The 4,582-nt window shown below is 33.0% G+C and overlaps 1 pseudogene; it reads left to right on the top strand.

The window, feature by feature from the left end:
- Positions 1–698: 698 nt before the first annotated feature.
- LOC148788148 (uncharacterized) lies at positions 699–2,060 on the top strand (annotated as a pseudogene).
- The last annotated feature ends 2,522 nt before the right edge of the window (positions 2,061–4,582 follow it).

The following is a 4,582-nucleotide window of genomic DNA, read 5'->3' on the forward strand; positions in this document are numbered from 1 at the left end:
TCCATCAACGATGAAGATTGTGAAGAGCCTTGATCGACTCATCGTCGCCTTGATCAATCACTCGATTTGCTAACAAGAGAAAGTCTGAAAAGTTGAACTCACGTGGAACCCTATCATGGATATGCGGTTCTTTGCTCGTATGAGCATGAGCAGCGTTGCCGGTGCCTAAGTCATCGCCGTCGTCATCAAAATCCCGCAAATCGCCAAAAAAACCATCAGGCACTGGATCTCCATTGTCTTCAGCGGCCGCGCCGTCGGAGTGAGCAGAGCCGTGAAGAGTGCGTGAAACTTGAGGTATAGGAGTGTGTGTTTCCATGCAGAGAACATTTTCTTTCCTTAACAGTTTCTCTTAATAATTTTCATTATATGTATTGTGATAGTGGAATCTTGATAGGATGAAAAGAAAATATTCCAGTCTATCTACTACATAAATGAAGGACTACATAGATAAAGTTAAGAAACACAAGAAATTGAGGAAGACAACTGCAAATAAGTATAACTTGTGTGCTCCTTGCCTTCTAAAAGCCCAAATGGTTCCATGTGAATCAGAATGTAAATTATTTCGATAAAAAAAAAAAATCATTAACAAATATGAACAGGTTTTCATTTTCTATTATAATGCAATACTTTTACCATTATTTCTTTTAGGATCAATAAGTTATAAGGTTGCATCTTCAGAAACACATGTGCTGGGAAAAATGCCAAACTGTGTTTATTGTGGTGTTGTAAAGTTTGAGTACAAGCCTCCTACTTTTTACTGAAATAATGGAAAAGTCAAGCTTGTGCATGTTGAAGTTCAAGATAAATTGTATGAGTTTTTCGCTTCTAAATCAGAACAGGCTGTGGAATTTCGAAAAATTATTCAACTTTTCAATTGTATTTTCTCTTTCACTTCATTAAGTGTGAAATTAGATAAAGAAGTTGCATCTTCTAGGCAGGGAGTATATACTTTTCGAGCACAAGAAATGGTTTACCATGATCTTCCTGGATTGTTGCTAGATGAGAAGGGCTCTAATCCGTTCCAGTTATATTTTGCTAAGACTAAAAATGAGGTCGAAAACAGAACGAGGATACTAGAAAATTTAAGTATGTATGGTGCAACAGTGCAAAAACTCCCAATAGTACTTGAAGCTAATCCATATACAAAAATCTTTCGAAGAATAAAGGAATATCCTTCGTGTGAAGCTAGACTTCATATCTCAAAGGATGTGAAGCTAGACCGGTATGTTTATAATTTGCCAACAATCGATCAAGTTGCAGCTATTTGGGTTTAAGCGACTAATGGTGATATACATTTTGAACAGTACATTAGAATTCATTCGCATTCAGGACATAGGAATAGAATAAAACATTATTATGGATGTTATGACCCATTTTAGTACCCATTTCTTTCTCCAAGAGGTGACACAGAAAGAGGTATATTTTTACATAATTTGTGCATATTACAAAATTTTTAGATATCAATCCTTACATCTTTATATATTGTGTATCATTTTTAAGAGAATATCCAGGATTCAGATACCTCTTTTTACAAACTAGCTATCAAGTTGGTCATGAGGATATTCAAGAACAAGAAGGTATGTATGCAATGCACTTATTAAAGTTAGAAACTTAATATTAATTTCTCAATTAAATGAGAATAGAAATTATTGAAAGAACTCCATCGACCACGTAAAATTATTCTTTTATTTAATTTGGTGCTACTTTTTTTTTTTCAAAGGCAAATCATTTTTTCTTTTTTTTTTTTTTGTCTTTTTCTTTTTGAACAAGATTTACATTGTGCCAACCAATAAAGATATTGGTTATTATGAATTATTAACATTGAACTTGAATAAGAGTTGTGCTTTTCATGAATTTGATATTGATTATATGTATTCAGTTGTTCATATTTCATTGTTGTCATAAAATTTGTATACTAAAATTTAAGTTTTATGATTAACTATTATATATGAAATTTATTACCCAAGATGTAGATTTTTACTTTCTGAATCATTTATTACAATCATTATTTTCAGTTGATAACCCAAATTATGGAGAAGTTTATCTTGGTTTTCATTTAGATCCCTGCATGTGCTAACACTACAAGAAAACAGACTTTCAGAGACGGATTTTTCCGTCTCTGAAGCCTATATTTCCGTCGCTAATAGTATTAGCGACGGATTAATTCCATCAGAAAATCTATTGCTGAAAGCCCAATGGCTAATTCCGTCGCTGAATCTGTCATTGCATTTTTTGCGGAATATTATCCGTCTTAAAATCTGTTTCATTTAACAAACAAACTTAGACAAACCGTCTGTAAATCCGTAGTTTATCTGTCTTAAAATCCGTCGCAAAAGATTATTTAATATTGTCGTCACTGAATCCGTCATTGAATCCATCACTAAATCCGTCATTATTTCTGTGGTTGATTCTGTCACTGAATCCGTCTTTAATTTTGTAGCTGAAGACAAAGCTCTCTTTTACTTCAATCCCTAATTTTTTTAAGCAAAGCTGAAATAAAATGAGACTAAATACCTGGACAAAATAAAGGGAAAAAATGCAAGCAATCCCCTTGTGATATCCAAAATGAGCAAATTACCCTCTTATGAAAAAATAAATAGCGATTTACCCCCTTTTATTTTTTAAAATACAACAATTTACCTTCCTATATTTTTCAAAATGAAGTAATTTATCTCTCTGTATAAGGAGGTAAATTGATTCGTTTTAAAAAGTACAGGGGGGTAAATTGCTATATTTTTTTCATAGGGGGATAATATGCTCATTTTCAATATCACAGGGGAGTAAATTGTTATTCACCCCAAAATAAAGTATCACAACTATAACAAATGAAACAAGCATCAACCAAAACCATACAAAAACTAAGAAACCAATTAATATACTTAAAGTGAAAGTATGAGAAATACTATCATTGTTTACCCAGAAGACTTGCAATTCTTCATGTTTACAATTATAAACCAAATACAATCATAAAAATGTTTGAAACATCGCATCATTCAAGAGCTTGCACTCTTTACTTAAATACAAGGATAATCACTATTTAAGCTCCAATACTCTTTAATTTGCACCAAAATCATAAATTGACTAACGCTTTGCACCAAAATCTTGTTGCTCATTGGGTCCATATCCACCTGCAAACCGGCGATTGGTATATCCCACCTCTTGAATTAATCTGCGTACCATTTCTTCAAGCTCCACCGCCCTTCTTTGTGTATCTTCTTCCCTCCTCCTCGCATCTTCTTCTCTCCTTCCCGCATCTTCTTCCCTCTTCTGCGACTCCTCAAGAGCCTGCTCTAGCATCTTTTTACTTTCTGCTTCTCCTCAAGAGACTGACTGAAGGACTTAATACGTAAGTTGTAGCTTGCAACTCCGTTGCTCTAGTTTTGTAAATGTGGTGCATGAGTTATTATAGCAATGCCATTAGTCTCATATAGTGAAAATTTTGAAACAGTTAGAAGCTAATTAAGCACAATAATGGTTCAAAAAATTAAGGAATGTAAATAACTTATAAACGACATATGCTATATTATATATCTTCATAAAGAACTAGCGGTCAAGGGCCCATTATAAGGAAAGGTTAAGAAATTGTAAGTTATATTGTAAAGCATCATAGCAGTAATTACAAAGTTATACTCATAATAAGGTTACTCTATTTGTCTTTAGGAACTGCTTGAAAATGAGAACTTTTGTTGAACTCCAACTAAAAGAAACAAGAATATTAGATCAAAGGTATTAATGGCAATGTGAAAATAGTCACGGAAATATGTTTTAAGTGAAAATAATTTCAAGTTTATTTTTTGTGGCCTTTTTGCAGATTAAATCACTTTTAGGGGAGAACTAGGTTATATTCAAGTTCTTGATTTATGCTCTTTCTTGTAACTTGAGTACTTTAACTTGTGTGGGATTTTTATTTCTATTTTTGGAAACAAGTGGGGTTAGACAAATCATATATTTGGATGTGTAAGTGGGATTTATTTTTTTAATATATATAATTTTTGTCAGATAATTGTGGATTGTGATTAGAAAGAGATGAGGGCCTCTCTGGCTCATGTAAATCTAGCATATTTTCTTGTTAATATTGTTGAATAAACAATCTACGTTCTACTCCATGCTCTAACCAACAAACTAATATTGTCTATTTGGGATGGAGAATCATTATTTTCATTGTCGGCAACACCACATAATGCTACCCACTAGTACAACTTGGTCAAAGTGGTCAAGAATCTTTTGATCCATGGCCGTGACCTAAGTTTATATGTTTTTGCCATATATATTTTGTAGACAGAGACGAAGGGTCTAATTTGCTTTCGAACTTTGTATGATCTTTGCGGATTATCATATTAGATGTCTTAGCCCAGCTCAAATCAGTTTCAGTCGTGACTGCTGCATTTTATTCTTGTTATACTCTTTTCTCTTTGTGGATGTGGATTCTACTCCCATCTTCCACTAATTACAATAAGAAATCAGATTTTGAAGCTATTTACTTCAACAATAAAGTAACTATTCTCCATCGTCTGGAAGGGTTCTATTGTACTTGTACGTTAATTATTTGAATTTTCTCAGGCTTTTAGTAATAACTAGTTTG

This window comes from Sesamum indicum, linkage group LG5, assembly GCF_026168435.1.
Source record: "Sesamum indicum cultivar Baizhima isolate 11 linkage group LG5, ASM2616843v1, whole genome shotgun sequence".
In the NCBI taxonomy this organism is placed as follows: Eukaryota; Viridiplantae; Streptophyta; class Magnoliopsida; order Lamiales; family Pedaliaceae; genus Sesamum; species Sesamum indicum.